The 14,992-nt window shown below is 47.2% G+C and overlaps 45 non-coding genes and 5 pseudogenes across 45 annotated transcripts; all 50 read left to right on the forward strand.

The window, feature by feature from the left end:
- The first annotated feature begins 47 nt into the window (after nt 1-47).
- Nucleotides 48-166, forward strand: LOC146239405 (5S ribosomal RNA). Its single transcript, XR_014735625.1, has one exon. It is a non-coding gene; the product is annotated as a 5S ribosomal RNA (ribosomal RNA).
- A 176-nt stretch (nt 167-342) lies between these two features.
- Nucleotides 343-461, forward strand: LOC146239406 (5S ribosomal RNA). The gene has a single exon (XR_014735627.1). It is a non-coding gene; the product is annotated as a 5S ribosomal RNA (ribosomal RNA).
- A 182-nt stretch (nt 462-643) lies between these two features.
- Nucleotides 644-762, forward strand: LOC146239407 (5S ribosomal RNA). The gene has a single exon (XR_014735629.1). It is a non-coding gene; the product is annotated as a 5S ribosomal RNA (ribosomal RNA).
- Nucleotides 763-940: 178 nt separating this feature from the next.
- Nucleotides 941-1,059, forward strand: LOC146239408 (5S ribosomal RNA). Its single transcript, XR_014738893.1, has one exon. It is a non-coding gene; the product is annotated as a 5S ribosomal RNA (ribosomal RNA).
- Nucleotides 1,060-1,243: 184 nt separating this feature from the next.
- Nucleotides 1,244-1,362, forward strand: LOC146239409 (5S ribosomal RNA). The gene has a single exon (XR_014735630.1). It is a non-coding gene; the product is annotated as a 5S ribosomal RNA (ribosomal RNA).
- Nucleotides 1,363-1,544: 182 nt separating this feature from the next.
- LOC146239410 (5S ribosomal RNA) lies at nt 1,545-1,663 on the forward strand. Its single transcript, XR_014738894.1, has one exon. It is a non-coding gene; the product is annotated as a 5S ribosomal RNA (ribosomal RNA).
- Nucleotides 1,664-1,851: 188 nt separating this feature from the next.
- Nucleotides 1,852-1,970, forward strand: LOC146239411 (5S ribosomal RNA). Its single transcript, XR_014735631.1, has one exon. It is a non-coding gene; the product is annotated as a 5S ribosomal RNA (ribosomal RNA).
- Nucleotides 1,971-2,156: 186 nt separating this feature from the next.
- LOC146239412 (5S ribosomal RNA) lies at nt 2,157-2,275 on the forward strand. Its single transcript, XR_014735632.1, has one exon. It is a non-coding gene; the product is annotated as a 5S ribosomal RNA (ribosomal RNA).
- Nucleotides 2,276-2,455: 180 nt separating this feature from the next.
- On the forward strand, nt 2,456-2,574 carry LOC146239413 (5S ribosomal RNA). The gene has a single exon (XR_014735633.1). It is a non-coding gene; the product is annotated as a 5S ribosomal RNA (ribosomal RNA).
- A 174-nt stretch (nt 2,575-2,748) lies between these two features.
- LOC146239414 (5S ribosomal RNA) lies at nt 2,749-2,867 on the forward strand. Its single transcript, XR_014734960.1, has one exon. It is a non-coding gene; the product is annotated as a 5S ribosomal RNA (ribosomal RNA).
- A 258-nt stretch (nt 2,868-3,125) lies between these two features.
- Nucleotides 3,126-3,244, forward strand: LOC146239415 (5S ribosomal RNA). Its single transcript, XR_014735635.1, has one exon. It is a non-coding gene; the product is annotated as a 5S ribosomal RNA (ribosomal RNA).
- Nucleotides 3,245-3,418: 174 nt separating this feature from the next.
- LOC146239416 (5S ribosomal RNA) lies at nt 3,419-3,537 on the forward strand (annotated as a pseudogene).
- A 192-nt stretch (nt 3,538-3,729) lies between these two features.
- On the forward strand, nt 3,730-3,848 carry LOC146239417 (5S ribosomal RNA). Its single transcript, XR_014735636.1, has one exon. It is a non-coding gene; the product is annotated as a 5S ribosomal RNA (ribosomal RNA).
- Nucleotides 3,849-4,014: 166 nt separating this feature from the next.
- Nucleotides 4,015-4,133, forward strand: LOC146239418 (5S ribosomal RNA). Its single transcript, XR_014736598.1, has one exon. It is a non-coding gene; the product is annotated as a 5S ribosomal RNA (ribosomal RNA).
- A 184-nt stretch (nt 4,134-4,317) lies between these two features.
- Nucleotides 4,318-4,436, forward strand: LOC146239419 (5S ribosomal RNA). The gene has a single exon (XR_014739366.1). It is a non-coding gene; the product is annotated as a 5S ribosomal RNA (ribosomal RNA).
- Nucleotides 4,437-4,620: 184 nt separating this feature from the next.
- On the forward strand, nt 4,621-4,739 carry LOC146239420 (5S ribosomal RNA). The gene has a single exon (XR_014735637.1). It is a non-coding gene; the product is annotated as a 5S ribosomal RNA (ribosomal RNA).
- Nucleotides 4,740-4,917: 178 nt separating this feature from the next.
- On the forward strand, nt 4,918-5,036 carry LOC146239421 (5S ribosomal RNA). Its single transcript, XR_014735638.1, has one exon. It is a non-coding gene; the product is annotated as a 5S ribosomal RNA (ribosomal RNA).
- A 174-nt stretch (nt 5,037-5,210) lies between these two features.
- Nucleotides 5,211-5,329, forward strand: LOC146239422 (5S ribosomal RNA). Its single transcript, XR_014735639.1, has one exon. It is a non-coding gene; the product is annotated as a 5S ribosomal RNA (ribosomal RNA).
- Nucleotides 5,330-5,507: 178 nt separating this feature from the next.
- LOC146239423 (5S ribosomal RNA) lies at nt 5,508-5,626 on the forward strand. Its single transcript, XR_014735640.1, has one exon. It is a non-coding gene; the product is annotated as a 5S ribosomal RNA (ribosomal RNA).
- A 172-nt stretch (nt 5,627-5,798) lies between these two features.
- LOC146239424 (5S ribosomal RNA) lies at nt 5,799-5,917 on the forward strand. The gene has a single exon (XR_014735641.1). It is a non-coding gene; the product is annotated as a 5S ribosomal RNA (ribosomal RNA).
- Nucleotides 5,918-6,091: 174 nt separating this feature from the next.
- On the forward strand, nt 6,092-6,210 carry LOC146239425 (5S ribosomal RNA). The gene has a single exon (XR_014735643.1). It is a non-coding gene; the product is annotated as a 5S ribosomal RNA (ribosomal RNA).
- A 184-nt stretch (nt 6,211-6,394) lies between these two features.
- LOC146239426 (5S ribosomal RNA) lies at nt 6,395-6,513 on the forward strand. The gene has a single exon (XR_014735644.1). It is a non-coding gene; the product is annotated as a 5S ribosomal RNA (ribosomal RNA).
- A 172-nt stretch (nt 6,514-6,685) lies between these two features.
- On the forward strand, nt 6,686-6,804 carry LOC146239427 (5S ribosomal RNA). Its single transcript, XR_014740374.1, has one exon. It is a non-coding gene; the product is annotated as a 5S ribosomal RNA (ribosomal RNA).
- A 178-nt stretch (nt 6,805-6,982) lies between these two features.
- On the forward strand, nt 6,983-7,101 carry LOC146239428 (5S ribosomal RNA; annotated as a pseudogene).
- Nucleotides 7,102-7,281: 180 nt separating this feature from the next.
- On the forward strand, nt 7,282-7,400 carry LOC146239429 (5S ribosomal RNA). The gene has a single exon (XR_014738895.1). It is a non-coding gene; the product is annotated as a 5S ribosomal RNA (ribosomal RNA).
- A 184-nt stretch (nt 7,401-7,584) lies between these two features.
- On the forward strand, nt 7,585-7,703 carry LOC146239430 (5S ribosomal RNA). The gene has a single exon (XR_014738896.1). It is a non-coding gene; the product is annotated as a 5S ribosomal RNA (ribosomal RNA).
- A 180-nt stretch (nt 7,704-7,883) lies between these two features.
- On the forward strand, nt 7,884-8,002 carry LOC146239431 (5S ribosomal RNA). The gene has a single exon (XR_014735645.1). It is a non-coding gene; the product is annotated as a 5S ribosomal RNA (ribosomal RNA).
- A 178-nt stretch (nt 8,003-8,180) lies between these two features.
- On the forward strand, nt 8,181-8,299 carry LOC146239432 (5S ribosomal RNA; annotated as a pseudogene).
- A 176-nt stretch (nt 8,300-8,475) lies between these two features.
- Nucleotides 8,476-8,594, forward strand: LOC146239433 (5S ribosomal RNA). Its single transcript, XR_014738897.1, has one exon. It is a non-coding gene; the product is annotated as a 5S ribosomal RNA (ribosomal RNA).
- A 186-nt stretch (nt 8,595-8,780) lies between these two features.
- On the forward strand, nt 8,781-8,899 carry LOC146239434 (5S ribosomal RNA). Its single transcript, XR_014738899.1, has one exon. It is a non-coding gene; the product is annotated as a 5S ribosomal RNA (ribosomal RNA).
- Nucleotides 8,900-9,079: 180 nt separating this feature from the next.
- Nucleotides 9,080-9,198, forward strand: LOC146239435 (5S ribosomal RNA). The gene has a single exon (XR_014735647.1). It is a non-coding gene; the product is annotated as a 5S ribosomal RNA (ribosomal RNA).
- Nucleotides 9,199-9,370: 172 nt separating this feature from the next.
- Nucleotides 9,371-9,489, forward strand: LOC146239436 (5S ribosomal RNA). The gene has a single exon (XR_014735648.1). It is a non-coding gene; the product is annotated as a 5S ribosomal RNA (ribosomal RNA).
- A 174-nt stretch (nt 9,490-9,663) lies between these two features.
- On the forward strand, nt 9,664-9,782 carry LOC146239437 (5S ribosomal RNA). The gene has a single exon (XR_014735649.1). It is a non-coding gene; the product is annotated as a 5S ribosomal RNA (ribosomal RNA).
- Nucleotides 9,783-9,964: 182 nt separating this feature from the next.
- LOC146239438 (5S ribosomal RNA) lies at nt 9,965-10,083 on the forward strand. The gene has a single exon (XR_014735650.1). It is a non-coding gene; the product is annotated as a 5S ribosomal RNA (ribosomal RNA).
- A 176-nt stretch (nt 10,084-10,259) lies between these two features.
- LOC146239439 (5S ribosomal RNA) lies at nt 10,260-10,378 on the forward strand. The gene has a single exon (XR_014736610.1). It is a non-coding gene; the product is annotated as a 5S ribosomal RNA (ribosomal RNA).
- Nucleotides 10,379-10,556: 178 nt separating this feature from the next.
- Nucleotides 10,557-10,675, forward strand: LOC146239440 (5S ribosomal RNA; annotated as a pseudogene).
- A 180-nt stretch (nt 10,676-10,855) lies between these two features.
- On the forward strand, nt 10,856-10,974 carry LOC146239441 (5S ribosomal RNA). The gene has a single exon (XR_014738900.1). It is a non-coding gene; the product is annotated as a 5S ribosomal RNA (ribosomal RNA).
- Nucleotides 10,975-11,156: 182 nt separating this feature from the next.
- Nucleotides 11,157-11,275, forward strand: LOC146239442 (5S ribosomal RNA). Its single transcript, XR_014738902.1, has one exon. It is a non-coding gene; the product is annotated as a 5S ribosomal RNA (ribosomal RNA).
- A 180-nt stretch (nt 11,276-11,455) lies between these two features.
- On the forward strand, nt 11,456-11,574 carry LOC146239443 (5S ribosomal RNA). Its single transcript, XR_014735651.1, has one exon. It is a non-coding gene; the product is annotated as a 5S ribosomal RNA (ribosomal RNA).
- A 178-nt stretch (nt 11,575-11,752) lies between these two features.
- LOC146239444 (5S ribosomal RNA) lies at nt 11,753-11,871 on the forward strand (annotated as a pseudogene).
- A 176-nt stretch (nt 11,872-12,047) lies between these two features.
- Nucleotides 12,048-12,166, forward strand: LOC146239445 (5S ribosomal RNA). Its single transcript, XR_014738903.1, has one exon. It is a non-coding gene; the product is annotated as a 5S ribosomal RNA (ribosomal RNA).
- Nucleotides 12,167-12,348: 182 nt separating this feature from the next.
- Nucleotides 12,349-12,467, forward strand: LOC146239446 (5S ribosomal RNA). The gene has a single exon (XR_014738904.1). It is a non-coding gene; the product is annotated as a 5S ribosomal RNA (ribosomal RNA).
- A 180-nt stretch (nt 12,468-12,647) lies between these two features.
- LOC146239447 (5S ribosomal RNA) lies at nt 12,648-12,766 on the forward strand. Its single transcript, XR_014738905.1, has one exon. It is a non-coding gene; the product is annotated as a 5S ribosomal RNA (ribosomal RNA).
- Nucleotides 12,767-12,946: 180 nt separating this feature from the next.
- LOC146239448 (5S ribosomal RNA) lies at nt 12,947-13,065 on the forward strand. Its single transcript, XR_014735652.1, has one exon. It is a non-coding gene; the product is annotated as a 5S ribosomal RNA (ribosomal RNA).
- A 178-nt stretch (nt 13,066-13,243) lies between these two features.
- Nucleotides 13,244-13,362, forward strand: LOC146239449 (5S ribosomal RNA). Its single transcript, XR_014735653.1, has one exon. It is a non-coding gene; the product is annotated as a 5S ribosomal RNA (ribosomal RNA).
- Nucleotides 13,363-13,538: 176 nt separating this feature from the next.
- On the forward strand, nt 13,539-13,657 carry LOC146239450 (5S ribosomal RNA). Its single transcript, XR_014738906.1, has one exon. It is a non-coding gene; the product is annotated as a 5S ribosomal RNA (ribosomal RNA).
- Nucleotides 13,658-13,839: 182 nt separating this feature from the next.
- LOC146239451 (5S ribosomal RNA) lies at nt 13,840-13,958 on the forward strand. Its single transcript, XR_014738907.1, has one exon. It is a non-coding gene; the product is annotated as a 5S ribosomal RNA (ribosomal RNA).
- A 182-nt stretch (nt 13,959-14,140) lies between these two features.
- On the forward strand, nt 14,141-14,259 carry LOC146239452 (5S ribosomal RNA). The gene has a single exon (XR_014738908.1). It is a non-coding gene; the product is annotated as a 5S ribosomal RNA (ribosomal RNA).
- A 178-nt stretch (nt 14,260-14,437) lies between these two features.
- On the forward strand, nt 14,438-14,556 carry LOC146239453 (5S ribosomal RNA). Its single transcript, XR_014738909.1, has one exon. It is a non-coding gene; the product is annotated as a 5S ribosomal RNA (ribosomal RNA).
- A 188-nt stretch (nt 14,557-14,744) lies between these two features.
- Nucleotides 14,745-14,863, forward strand: LOC146239454 (5S ribosomal RNA). Its single transcript, XR_014735654.1, has one exon. It is a non-coding gene; the product is annotated as a 5S ribosomal RNA (ribosomal RNA).
- The last annotated feature ends 129 nt before the right edge of the window (nt 14,864-14,992 follow it).

The raw sequence follows: 14,992 nt of genomic DNA on the forward strand, positions 1-14,992 counted from the left end.
TTGCTAAATCTGTATATGGATAAGTAGCCTATGGTTGTCAACTTATTTCGTACGGCCATACCAGCCTGGCAACGCCCGATCTCGTCTGATCTCGGAAGCTAAGCAGGGTCGGGCCTGGTTAGTACTTGGATGGGAGACCGCCTGGGAATACCAGGTGCTGTATGCTCTTTTGCTCATTCACTTAGAAACTGAAATCTTGCAATATGCACAAGTAGTCCTTCATGAAAGGGGCTGGAAGCTGTTTTCATTTTGACACGAGAGAGAGAGAGAGAGAGAGACCACCTTGCATTGTCAATTGCTAAATCTGTATATGGATAAGTAGCCTATGGTTGTCAACTTATTTCGTACGGCCATACCAGCCTGGCAACGCCCGATCTCGTCTGATCTCGGAAGCTAAGCAGGGTCGGGCCTGGTTAGTACTTGGATGGGAGACCGCCTGGGAATACCAGGTGCTGTATGCTCTTTTGCTCATTCACTTAGAAACTGACATCTTGCAATATGCACAAGTAGTCCTTCATGAAAGGGGCTGGAAACTGTTTTCATTTTGACACGAGAGAGAGAGAGAGAGAGAGAGAGAGACCACCTTGCATTGTCAATTGCTAAATCTGTATATGGATAAGTAGCCTATGGTTGTCAACTTATTTCGTACGGCCATACCAGCCTGGCAACGCCCGATCTCGTCTGATCTCGGAAGCTAAGCAGGGTCGGGCCTGGTTAGTACTTGGATGGGAGACCGCCTGGGAATACCAGGTGCTGTATGCTCTTTTGCTCATTCACTTAGAAACTGACATCTTGCAATATGCACAAGTAGTCCTTCATGAAAGGGGCTGGAAGCTGTTTTCATTTTGACACGAGAGAGAGAGAGAGAGAGAGAGACCACCTTGCATTGTCAATTGCTAAATCTGTATATGGATAAGTAGCCTATGGTTGTCAACTTATTTCGTACGGCCATACCAGCCTGGCAACGCCCGATCACGTCTGATCTCGGAAGCTAAGCAGGGTCGGGCCTGGTTAGTACTTGGATGGGAGACCGCCTGGGAATACCAGGTGCTGTATGCTCTTTTGCTCATTCACTTAGAAACTGACATCTTGCAATATGCACAAGTAGTCCTTCATGAAAGGGGCTGGAAACTGTTTTCATTTTGACACGAGAGAGAGAGAGAGAGAGAGAGAGAGAGACCACCTTGCATTGTCAATTGCTAAATCTGTATATGGATAAGTAGCCTATGGTTGTCAACTTATTTCGTACGGCCATACCAGCCTGGCAACGCCCGATCTCGTCTGATCTCGGAAGCTAAGCAGGGTCGGGCCTGGTTAGTACTTGGATGGGAGACCGCCTGGGAATACCAGGTGCTGTATGCTCTTTTGCTCATTCACTTAGAAACTGACATCTTGCAATATGCACAAGTAGTCCTTCATGAAAGGGGCTGGAAGCTGTTTTCATTTTGACACGAGAGAGAGAGAGAGAGAGAGAGAGAGACCACCTTGCATTGTCAATTGCTAAATCTGTATATGGATAAGTAGCCTATGGTTGTCAACTTATTTCGTACGGCCATACCAGCCTGGCAACGCCCGATCACGTCTGATCTCGGAAGCTAAGCAGGGTCGGGCCTGGTTAGTACTTGGATGGGAGACCGCCTGGGAATACCAGGTGCTGTATGCTCTTTTGCTCATTCACTTAGAAACTGACATCTTGCAATATGCACAAGTAGTCCTTCATGAAAGGGGCTGGAAGCTGTTTTCATTTTGACACGAGAGAGAGAGAGAGAGAGAGAGAGAGAGAGAGACTACCTTGCATTGTCAATTGCTAAATCTGTATATGGATAAGTAGCCTATGGTTGTCAACTTATTTCGTACGGCCATACCAGCCTGGCAACGCCCGATCTCGTCTGATCTCGGAAGCTAAGCAGGGTCGGGCCTGGTTAGTACTTGGATGGGAGACCGCCTGGGAATACCAGGTGCTGTATGCTCTTTTGCTCATTCACTTAGAAACTGACATCTTGCAATATGCACAAGTAGTCCTTCATGAAAGGGGCTGGAAGCTGTTTTCATTTTGACACGAGAGAGAGAGAGAGAGAGAGAGAGAGAGAGACTACCTTGCATTGTCAATTGCTAAATCTGTATATGGATAAGTAGCCTATGGTTGTCAACTTATTTCGTACGGCCATACCAGCCTGGCAACGCCCGATCTCGTCTGATCTCGGAAGCTAAGCAGGGTCGGGCCTGGTTAGTACTTGGATGGGAGACCGCCTGGGAATACCAGGTGCTGTATGCTCTTTTGCTCATTCACTTAGAAACTGAAATCTTGCAATATGCACAAGTAGTCCTTCATGAAAGGGGCTGGAAGCTGTTTTCATTTTGACACGAGAGAGAGAGAGAGAGAGAAAGAGACCACCTTGCATTGTCAATTGCTAAATCTGTATATGGATAAGTAGCCTATGGTTGTCAACTTATTTCGTACGGCCATACCAGCCTGGCAACGCCCGATCTCGTCTGATCTCGGAAGCTAAGCAGGGTCGGGCCTGGTTAGTACTTGGATGGGAGACCGCCTGGGAATACCAGGTGCTGTATGCTCTTTTGCTCATTCACTTAGAAACTGACATCTTGCAATATGCACAAGTAGTCCTTCATGAAAGGGGCTGGAAGCTGTTTTCATTTTGACACGAGAGATAGAGAGAGAGAGACTAACTTGCATTGTCAATTGCTAAATCTGTATATGGATAAGTAGCCTATGGTTGTCAACTTATTTCGTACGGCCATACCAGCCTGGCAACGCCCGATCTCGTCTGATCTCGGAAGCTAAGCAGGGTCGGGCCTGGTTAGTTCTTGGATGGGAGACCGCCTGGGAATACCAGGTGCTGTATGCTCTTTTGCTCATTCACTTAGAAACTGACATCTTGCAATATGCACAAGTAGTCCTTCATGAAAGGGGCTGGAAACTGTTTTCATTTTGACACGAGAGAGAGAGAGAGAGAGAGAGAGAGAGAGAGAGAGAGAGAGAGAGAGAGAGAGAGAGAGAGAGAGAGAGAGAGAGAGAGAGAGAGAGAGAGAGAGAGAGAGACCACCTTGCATTGTCAATTGCTAAATCTGTATATGGATAAGTAGCCTATGGTTGTCAACTTATTTCGTACGGCCATACCAGCCTGGCAACGCCCGATCTCGTCTGATCTCGGAAGCTAAGCAGGGTCGGGCCTGGTTAGTACTTGGATGGGAGACCGCCTGGGAATACCAGGTGCTGTATGCTCTTTTGCTCATTCACTTAGAAACTGACATCTTGCAATATGCACAAGTAGTCCTTCATGAAAGGGGCTGGAAGCTGTTTTCATTTTGACACGAGAGATAGAGAGAGAGAGACTAACTTGCATTGTCAATTGCTAAATCTGTATATGGATAAGTAGCCTATGGTTGTCAACTTATTTCGTACGGCCATACCAGCCTGGCAACGCCCAATCTCGTCTGATCTCGGAAGCTAAGCAGGGTCGGGCTTGGTTAGTACTTGGATGGGAGACCGCCTGGGAATACCAGGTGCTGTATGCTCTTTTGCTCATTCACTTAGAAACTGACATCTTGCAATATGCACAAGTAGTCCTTCATGAAAGGGGCTGGAAACTGTTTTCATTTTGACACGAGAGAGAGAGAGAGAGAGAGAGAGAGAGAGAGAGAGACCACCTTGCATTGTCAATTGCTAAATCTGTATATGGATAAGTAGCCTATGGTTGTCAACTTATTTCGTACGGCCATACCAGCCTGGCAACGCCCGATCTCGTCTGATCTCGGAAGCTAAGCAGGGTCGGGCCTGGTTAGTACTTGGATGGGAGACCGCCTGGGAATACCAGGTGCTGTATGCTCATTCACTTAGAAACTGAAATCTTGCAATATGCACAAGTAGTCCTTCATGAAAGGGGCTGGAAGCTGTTTTCATTTTGACACGAGAGGGAGAGAGAGAGAGACCACCTTGCATTGTCAATTGCTAAATCTGTATATGGATAAGTAGCCTATGGTTGTCAACTTATTTCGTACGGCCATACCAGCCTGGCAACGCCCGATCTCGTCTGATCTCGGAAGCTAAGCAGGGTTGGGCCTGGTTAGTACTTGGATGGGAGACCGCCTGGGAATACCAGGTGCTGTATGCTCTTTTGCTCATTCACTTAGAAACTGAAATCTTGCAATATGCACAAGTAGTCCTTCATGAAAGGGGCTGGAAGCTGTTTTCATTTTGACACGAGAGAGAGAGAGAGAGAGAGAGAGAGAGACTACCTTGCATTGTCAATTGCTAAATCTGTATATGGATAAGTAGCCTATGGTTGTCAACTTATTTCGTACGGCCATACCAGCCTGGCCACGCCCGATCTCGTCTGATCTCGGAAGCTAAGCAGGGTCGGGCCTGGTTAGTACTTGGATGGGAGACCGCCTGGGAATACCAGGTGCTGTATGCTCTTTTGCTCATTCACTTAGAAACTGACATCTTGCAATATGCACAAGTAGTCCTTCATGAAAGGGGCTGGAAGCTGTTTTCATTTTGACACGAGAGAGAGAGAGAGAGAGAGAGAGAGAGACTACCTTGCATTGTCAATTGCTAAATCTGTATATGGATAAGTAGCCTATGGTTGTCAACTTATTTCGTACGGCCATACCAGCCTGGCAACGCCCGATCTCGTCTGATCTCGGAAGCTAAGCAGGGTCGGGCCTGGTTAGTACTTGGATGGGAGACCGCCTGGGAATACCAGGTGCTGTATGCTCTTTTGCTCATTCACTTAGAAACTGACATCTTGCAATATGCACAAGTAGTCCTTCATGAAAGGGGCTGGAAGCTGTTTTCATTTTGACACGAGAGAGAGAGAGAGAGAGAGAGACTACCTTGCATTGTCAATTGCTAAATCTGTATATGGATAAGTAGCCTATGGTTGTCAACTTATTTCGTACGGCCATACCAGCCTGGCAACGCCCGATCTCGTCTGATCTCGGAAGCTAAGCAGGGTCGGGCCTGGTTAGTACTTGGATGGGAGACCGCCTGGGAATACCAGGTGCTGTATGCTCTTTTGCTCATTCACTTAGAAACTGAAATCTTGCAATATGCACAAGTAGTCCTTCATGAAAGGGGCTGGAAGCTGTTTTCATTTTGACACGAGAGAGAGAGAGAGAGAGACCACCTTGCATTGTCAATTGCTAAATCTGTATATGGATAAGTAGCCTATGGTTGTCAACTTATTTCGTACGGCCATACCAGCCTGGCAACGCCCGATCTCGTCTGATCTCGGAAGCTAAGCAGGGTCGGGCCTGGTTAGTACTTGGATGGGAGACCGCCTGGGAATACCAGGTGCTGTATGCTCTTTTGCTCATTCACTTAGAAACTGACATCTTGCAATATGCACAAGTAGTCCTTCATGAAAGGGGCTGGAAGCTGTTTTCATTTTGACACGAGAGAGAGAGAGAGAGAGAGAGACTACCTTGCATTGTCAATTGCTAAATCTGTATATGGATAAGTAGCCTATGGTTGTCAACTTATTTCGTACGGCCATACCAGCCTGGCAACGCCCGATCTCGTCTGATCTCGGAAGCTAAGCAGGGTCGGGCCTGGTTAGTACTTGGATGGGAGACCGCCTGGGAATACCAGGTGCTGTATGCTCTTTTGCTCATTCACTTAGAAACTGAAATCTTGCAATATGCACAAGTAGTCCTTCATGAAAGGGGCTGGAAGCTGTTTTCATTTTGACACGAGAGAGAGAGAGAGAGACCACCTTGCATTGTCAATTGCTAAATCTGTATATGGATAAGTAGCCTATGGTTGTCAACTTATTTCGTACGGCCATACCAGCCTGGCAACGCCCGATCTCGTCTGATCTCGGAAGCTAAGCAGGGTCGGGCCTGGTTAGTACTTGGATGGGAGACCGCCTGGGAATACCAGGTGCTGTATGCTCTTTTGCTCATTCACTTAGAAACTGACATCTTGCAATATGCACAAGTAGTCCTTCATGAAAGGGGCTGGAAGCTGTTTTCATTTTGACACGAGAGAGAGAGAGAGAGAGACTACCTTGCATTGTCAATTGCTAAATCTGTATATGGATAAGTAGCCTATGGTTGTCAACTTATTTCGTACGGCCATACCAGCCTGGCAACGCCCGATCTCGTCTGATCTCGGAAGCTAAGCAGGGTCGGGCCTGGTTAGTACTTGGATGGGAGACCGCCTGGGAATACCAGGTGCTGTATGCTCTTTTGCTCATTCACCTAGAAACTGACATCTTGCAATATGCACAAGTAGTCCTTCATGAAAGGGGCTGGAAGCTGTTTTCATTTTGACACGAGAGAGAGAGAGAGAGAGAGAGAGAGAGACTACCTTGCATTGTCAATTGCTAAATCTGTATATGGATAAGTAGCCTATGGTTGTCAACTTATTTCGTACGGCCATACCAGCCTGGCAACGCCCGATCTCGTCTGATCTCGGAAGCTAAGCAGGGTCGGGCCTGGTTAGTACTTGGATGGGAGACCGCCTGGGAATACCAGGTGCTGTATGCTCTTTTGCTCATTCACTTAGAAACTGAAATCTTGCAATATGCACAAGTAGTCCTTCATGAAAGGGGCTGGAAGCTGTTTTCATTTTGACACGAGAGAGAGAGAGAGAGACCACCTTGCATTGTCAATTGCTAAATCTGTATATGGATAAGTAGCCTATGGTTGTCAACTTATTTCGTACGGCCATACCAGCCTGGCAACGCCCGATCTCGTCTGATCTTGGAAGCTAAGCAGGGTCGGGCCTGGTTAGTACTTGGATGGGAGACCGCCTGGGAATACCAGGTGCTGTATGCTCTTTTGCTCATTCACTTAGAAACTGACATCTTGCAATATGCACAAGTAGTCCTTCATGAAAGGGGCTGGAAGCTGTTTTCATTTTGACACGAGAGAGAGAGAGAGAGAGAGAGACTACCTTGCATTGTCAATTGCTAAATCTGTATATGGATAAGTAGCCTATGGTTGTCAACTTATTTCGTACGGCCATACCAGCCTGGCAACGCCCAATCTCGTCTGATCTCGGAAGCTAAGCAGGGTCGGGCCTGGTTAGTACTTGGATGGGAGACCGCCTGGGAATACCAGGTGCTGTATGCTCTTTTGCTCATTCACTTAGAAACTGACATCTTGCAATATGCACAAGTAGTCCTTCATGAAAGGGGCTGGAAACTGTTTTCATTTTGACACGAGAGAGAGAGAGAGAGAGAGAGAGACCACCTTGCATTGTCAATTGCTAAATCTGCATATGGATAAGTAGCCTATGGTTGTCAACTTATTTCGTACGGCCATACCAGCCTGGCAACGCCCGATCACGTCTGATCTCGGAAGCTAAGCAGGGTCGGGCCTGGTTAGTACTTGGATGGGAGACCGCCTGGGAATACCAGGTGCTGTATGCTCTTTTGCTCATTCACTTAGAAACTGACATCTTGCAATATGCACAAGTAGTCCTTCATGAAAGGGGCTGGAAGCTGTTTTCATTTTGACACGAGAGAGAGAGAGAGAGAGAGAGAGAGAGACCACCTTGCATTGTCAATTGCTAAATCTGTATATGGATAAGTAGCCTATGGTTGTCAACTTATTTCGTACGGCCATACCAGCCTGGCAACGCCCGATCACGTCTGATCTCGGAAGCTAAGCAGGGTCGGGCCTGGTTAGTACTTGGATGGGAGACCGCCTGGGAATACCAGGTGCTGTATGCTCTTTTGCTCATTCACTTAGAAACTGACATCTTGCAATATGCACAAGTAGTCCTTCATGAAAGGGGCTGGAAACTGTTTTCATTTTGACACGAGAGAGAGAGAGAGAGAGAGAGAGACCACCTTGCATTGTCAATTGCTAAATCTGTATATGGATAAGTAGCCTATGGTTGTCAACTTATTTCGTACGGCCATACCAGCCTGGCAACGCCCGATCTCGTCTGATCTCGGAAGCTAAGCAGGGTCGGGCCTGGTTAGTACTTGGATGGGAGACCGCCTGGGAATACCAGGTGCTGTATGCTCTTTTGCTCATTCACTTAGAAACTGACATCTTGCAATATGCACAAGTAGTCCTTCATGAAAGGGGCTGGAAGCTGTTTTCATTTTGACACGAGAGAGAGAGAGAGAGAGAGAGACTACCTTGCATTGTCAATTGCTAAATCTGTATATGGATAAGTAGCCTATGGTTGTCAACTTATTTCGTACGGCCATACCAGCCTGGCAACGCCCAATCTCGTCTGATCTCGGAAGCTAAGCAGGGTCGGGCCTGGTTAGTACTTGGATGGGAGACCGCCTGGGAATACCAGGTGCTGTATGCTCTTTTGCTCATTCACTTAGAAACTGACATCTTGCAATATGCACAAGTAGTCCTTCATGAAAGGGGCTGGAAACTGTTTTCATTTTGACACGAGAGAGAGAGAGAGAGAGAGACCACCTTGCATTGTCAATTGCTAAATCTGTATATGGATAAGTAGCCTATGGTTGTCAACTTATTTCGTACGGCCATACCAGCCTGGCAACGCCCGATCACGTCTGATCTCGGAAGCTAAGCAGGGTCGGGCCTGGTTAGTACTTGGATGGGAGACCGCCTGGGAATACCAGGTGCTGTATGCTCTTTTGCTCATTCACTTAGAAACTGACATCTTGCAATATGCACAAGTAGTCCTTCATGAAAGGGGCTGGAAGCTGTTTTCATTTTGACACGAGAGAGAGAGAGAGAGAGAGAGAGAGAGAGACCACCTTGCATTGTCAATTGCTAAATCTGTATATGGATAAGTAGCCTATGGTTGTCAACTTATTTCGTACGGCCATACCAGCCTGGCAACGCCCGATCACGTCTGATCTCGGAAGCTAAGCAGGGTCGGGCCTGGTTAGTACTTGGATGGGAGACCGCCTGGGAATACCAGGTGCTGTATGCTCTTTTGCTCATTCACTTAGAAACTGACATCTTGCAATATGCACAAGTAGTCCTTCATGAAAGGGGCTGGAAGCTGTTTTCATTTTGACACGAGAGAGAGAGAGAGAGAGAGAGAGACCACCTTGCATTGTCAATTGCTAAATCTGTATATGGATAAGTAGCCTATGGTTGTCAACTTATTTCGTACGGCCATACCAGCCTGGCAACGCCCGATCTCGTCTGATCTCGGAAGCTAAGCAGGGTCGGGCCTGGTTAGTACTTGGATGGGAGACCGCCTGGGAATACCAGGTGCTGTATGCTCTTTTGCTCATTCACTTAGAAACTGAAATCTTGCAATATGCACAAGTAGTCCTTCATGAAAGGGGCTGGAAGCTGTTTTCATTTTGACACGAGAGAGAGAGAGAGAGACCACCTTGCATTGTCAATTGCTAAATCTGTATATGGATAAGTAGCCTATGGTTGTCAACTTATTTCGTACGGCCATACCAGCCTGGCAACGCCCGATCTCGTCTGATCTCGGAAGCTAAGCAGGGTCGGGCCTGGTTAGTACTTGGATGGGAGACCGCCTGGGAATACCAGGTGCTGTATGCTCTTTTGCTCATTCACTTAGAAACTGACATCTTGCAATATGCACAAGTAGTCCTTCATGAAAGGGGCTGGAAGCTGTTTTCATTTTGACACGAGAGAGAGAGAGAGAGAGACTACCTTGCATTGTCAATTGCTAAATCTGTATATGGATAAGTAGCCTATGGTTGTCAACTTATTTCGTACGGCCATACCAGCCTGGCAACGCCCGATCTCGTCTGATCTCGGAAGCTAAGCAGGGTCGGGCCTGGTTAGTACTTGGATGGGAGACCGCCTGGGAATACCAGGTGCTGTATGCTCTTTTGCTCATTCACCTAGAAACTGACATCTTGCAATATGCACAAGTAGTCCTTCATGAAAGGGGCTGGAAGCTGTTTTCATTTTGACACGAGAGAGAGAGAGAGAGAGAGAGAGAGACTACCTTGCATTGTCAATTGCTAAATCTGTATATGGATAAGTAGCCTATGGTTGTCAACTTATTTCGTACGGCCATACCAGCCTGGCAACGCCCGATCTCGTCTGATCTCGGAAGCTAAGCAGGGTCGGGCCTGGTTAGTACTTGGATGGGAGACCGCCTGGGAATACCAGGTGCTGTATGCTCTTTTGCTCATTCACTTAGAAACTGAAATCTTGCAATATGCACAAGTAGTCCTTCATGAAAGGGGCTGGAAGCTGTTTTCATTTTGACACGAGAGAGAGAGAGAGAGAGAGACCACCTTGCATTGTCAATTGCTAAATCTGTATATGGATAAGTAGCCTATGGTTGTCAACTTATTTCGTACGGCCATACCAGCCTGGCAACGCCCGATCTCGTCTGATCTCGGAAGCTAAGCAGGGTTGGGCCTGGTTAGTACTTGGATGGGAGACCGCCTGGGAATACCAGGTGCTGTATGCTCTTTTGCTCATTCACTTAGAAACTGACATCTTGCAATATGCACAAGTAGTCCTTCATGAAAGGGGCTGGAAGCTGTTTTCTTTTTGACACGAGAGAGAGAGAGAGAGAGAGAGACTACCTTGCATTGTCAATTGCTAAATCTGTATATGGATAAGTAGCCTATGGTTGTCAACTTATTTCGTACGGCCATACCAGCCTGGCAACGCCCAATCTCGTCTGATCTCGGAAGCTAAGCAGGGTCGGGCCTGGTTAGTACTTGGATGGGAGACCGCCTGGGAATACCAGGTGCTGTATGCTCTTTTGCTCATTCACTTAGAAACTGACATCTTGCAATATGCACAAGTAGTCCTTCATGAAAGGGGCTGGAAACTGTTTTCATTTTGACACGAGAGAGAGAGAGAGAGAGAGAGAGACCACCTTGCATTGTCAATTGCTAAATCTGCATATGGATAAGTAGCCTATGGTTGTCAACTTATTTCGTACGGCCATACCAGCCTGGCAACGCCCGATCACGTCTGATCTCGGAAGCTAAGCAGGGTCGGGCCTGGTTAGTACTTGGATGGGAGACCGCCTGGGAATACCAGGTGCTGTATGCTCTTTTGCTCATTCACTTAGAAACTGACATCTTGCAATATGCACAAGTAGTCCTTCATGAAAGGGGCTGGAAGCTGTTTTCATTTTGACACGAGAGAGAGAGAGAGAGAGAGAGAGAGACCACCTTGCATTGTCAATTGCTAAATCTGTATATGGATAAGTAGCCTATGGTTGTCAACTTATTTCGTACGGCCATACCAGCCTGGCAACGCCCGATCACGTCTGATCTCGGAAGCTAAGCAGGGTCGGGCCTGGTTAGTACTTGGATGGGAGACCGCCTGGGAATACCAGGTGCTGTATGCTCTTTTGCTCATTCACTTAGAAACTGACATCTTGCAATATGCACAAGTAGTCCTTCATGAAAGGGGCTGGAAACTGTTTTCATTTTGACACGAGAGAGAGAGAGAGAGAGAGAGAGACCACCTTGCATTGTCAATTGCTAAATCTGTATATGGATAAGTAGCCTATGGTTGTCAACTTATTTCGTACGGCCATACCAGCCTGGCAACGCCCGATCTCGTCTGATCTCGGAAGCTAAGCAGGGTCGGGCCTGGTTAGTACTTGGATGGGAGACCGCCTGGGAATACCAGGTGCTGTATGCTCTTTTGCTCATTCACTTAGAAACTGACATCTTGCAATATGCACAAGTAGTCCTTCATGAAAGGGGCTGGAAGCTGTTTTCATTTTGACACGAGAGAGAGAGAGAGAGAGAGAGACTACCTTGCATTGTCAATTGCTAAATCTGTATATGGATAAGTAGCCTATGGTTGTCAACTTATTTCGTACGGCCATACCAGCCTGGCAACGCCCAATCTCGTCTGATCTCGGAAGCTAAGCAGGGTCGGGCCTGGTTAGTACTTGGATGGGAGACCGCCTGGGAATACCAGGTGCTGTATGCTCTTTTGCTCATTCACTTAGAAACTGACATCTTGCAATATGCACAAGTAGTCCTTCATGAAAGGGGCTGGAAACTGTTTTCATTTTGACACGAGAGAGAGAGAGAGAGAGAGACCACCTTGCATTGTCAATTGCTAAATCTGTATATGGATAAGTAGCCTATGGTTGTCAACTTATTTCGTACGGCCATACCAGCCTGGCAACGCCCGATCACGTCTGATCTCGGAAGCTAAGCAGGGTCGGGCCTGGTTAGTACTTGGATGGGAGACCGCCTGGGAATACCAGGTGCTGTATGCTCTTTTGCTCATTCACTTAGAAACTGACATCTTGCAATATGCACAAGTAGTCCTTCATGAAAGGGGCTGGAAGCTGTTTTCATTTTGACACGAGAGAGAGAGAGAGAGAGAGAGAGAGACCACCTTGCATTGTCAATTGCTAAATCTGTATATGGATAAGTAGCCTATGGTTGTCAACTTATTTCGTACGGCCATACCAGCCTGGCAACGCCCGATCACGTCTGATCTCGGAAGCTAAGCAGGGTCGGGCCTGGTTAGTACTTGGATGGGAGACCGCCTGGGAATACCAGGTGCTGTATGCTCTTTTGCTCATTCACTTAGAAACTGACATCTTGCAATATGCACAAGTAGTCCTTCATGAAAGGGGCTGGAAACTGTTTTCATTTTGACACGAGAGAGAGAGAGAGAGAGAGAGAGACCACCTTGCATTGTCAATTGCTAAATCTGTATATGGATAAGTAGCCTATGGTTGTCAACTTATTTCGTACGGCCATACCAGCCTGGCAACGCCCGATCACGTCTGATCTCGGAAGCTAAGCAGGGTCGGGCCTGGTTAGTACTTGGATGGGAGACCGCCTGGGAATACCAGGTGCTGTATGCTCTTTTGCTCATTCACTTAGAAACTGACATCTTGCAATATGCACAAGTAGTCCTTCATGAAAGGGGCTGGAAGCTGTTTTCATTTTGACACGAGAGAGAGAGAGAGAGAGAGAGAGACCACCTTGCATTGTCAATTGCTAAATCTGTATATGGATAAGTAGCCTATGGTTGTCAACTTATTTCGTACGGCCATACCAGCCTGGCAACGCCCGATCTCGTCTGATCTCGGAAGCTAAGCAGGGTCGGGCCTGGTTAGTACTTGGATGGGAGACCGCCTGGGAATACCAGGTGCTGTATGCTCTTTTGCTCATTCACTTAGAAACTGACATCTTGCAATATGCACAAGTAGTCCTTCATGAAAGGGGCTGGAAGCTGTTTTCATTTTGACACGAGAGAGAGAGAGAGAGAGAGAGACTACCTTGCATTGTCAATTGCTAAATCTGTATATGGATAAGTAGCCTATGGTTGTCAACTTATTTCGTACGGCCATACCAGCCTGGCAACGCCCGATCTCGTCTGATCTCGGAAGCTAAGCAGGGTCGGGCCTGGTTAGTACTTGGATGGGAGACCGCCTGGGAATACCAGGTGCTGTATGCTCTTTTGCTCATTCACTTAGAAACTGACATCTTGCAATATGCACAAGTAGTCCTTCATGAAAGGGGCTGGAAACTGTTTTCATTTTGACACGAGAGAGAGAGAGAGAGAGAGACCACCTTGCATTGTCAATTGCTAAATCTGTATATGGATAAGTAGCCTATGGTTGTCAACTTATTTCGTACGGCCATACCAGCCTGGCAACGCCCGATCACGTCTGATCTCGGAAGCTAAGCAGGGTCGGGCCTGGTTAGTACTTGGATGGGAGACCGCCTGGGAATACCAGGTGCTGTATGCTCTTTTGCTCATTCACTTAGAAACTGACATCTTGCAATATGCACAAGTAGTCCTTCATGAAAGGGGCTGGAAGCTGTTTTCATTTTGACACGAGAGAGAGAGAGAGAGAGAGAGAGAGACCACCTTGCATTGTCAATTGCTAAATCTGTATATGGATAAGTAGCCTATGGTTGTCAACTTATTTCGTACGGCCATACCAGCCTGGCAACGCCCGATCACGTCTGATCTCGGAAGCTAAGCAGGGTCGGGCCTGGTTAGTACTTGGATGGGAGACCGCCTGGGAATACCAGGTGCTGTATGCTCTTTTGCTCATTCACTTAGAAACTGACATCTTGCAATATGCACAAGTAGTCCTTCATGAAAGGGGCTGGAAACTGTTTTCATTTTGACACGAGAGAGAGAGAGAGAGAGAGAGAGAGACCACCTTGCATTGTCAATTGCTAAATCTGTATATGGATAAGTAGCCTATGGTTGTCAACTTATTTCGTACGGCCATACCAGCCTGGCAACGCCCGATCACGTCTGATCTCGGAAGCTAAGCAGGGTCGGGCCTGGTTAGTACTTGGATGGGAGACCGCCTGGGAATACCAGGTGCTGTATGCTCTTTTGCTCATTCACTTAGAAACTGACATCTTGCAATATGCACAAGTAGTCCTTCATGAAAGGGGCTGGAAGCTGTTTTCATTTTGACACGAGAGAGAGAGAGAGAGAGAGAGACCACCTTGCATTGTCAATTGCTAAATCTGTATATGGATAAGTAGCCTATGGTTGTCAACTTATTTCGTACGGCCATACCAGCCTGGCAACGCCCGATCACGTCTGATCTCGGAAGCTAAGCAGGGTCGGGCCTGGTTAGTACTTGGATGGGAGACCGCCTGGGAATACCAGGTGCTGTATGCTCTTTTGCTCATTCACTTAGAAACTGACATCTTGCAATATGCACAAGTAGTCCTTCATGAAAGGGGCTGGAAGCTGTTTTCATTTTGACACGAGAGAGAGAGAGAGAGAGAGAGAGAGAGAGAGACTACCTTGCATTGTCAATTGCTAAATCTGTATATGGATAAGTAGCCTATGGTTGTCAACTTATTTCGTACGGCCATACCAGCCTGGCAACGCCCGATCTCGTCTGATCTCGGAAGCTAAGCAGGGTCGGGCCTGGTTAGTACTTGGATGGGAGACCGCCTGGGAATACCAGGTGCTGTATGCTCTTTTGCTCATTCACTTAGAAACTGAAATCTTGCAATATGCACAAGTAGTCCTTCATGAAAGGGGCTGGAAGCTGTTTTCATTTTGACACGAGAGAGAGAGAGAGAGAGAGAGACCACCTTGCATTGTC

This window comes from Hypomesus nipponensis, chromosome 20 (assembly GCF_054491055.1).
Source record: "Hypomesus nipponensis isolate SF chromosome 20, ASM5449105v1, whole genome shotgun sequence".
NCBI lineage: Eukaryota > Metazoa > Chordata > Actinopteri > Osmeriformes > Osmeridae > Hypomesus > Hypomesus nipponensis.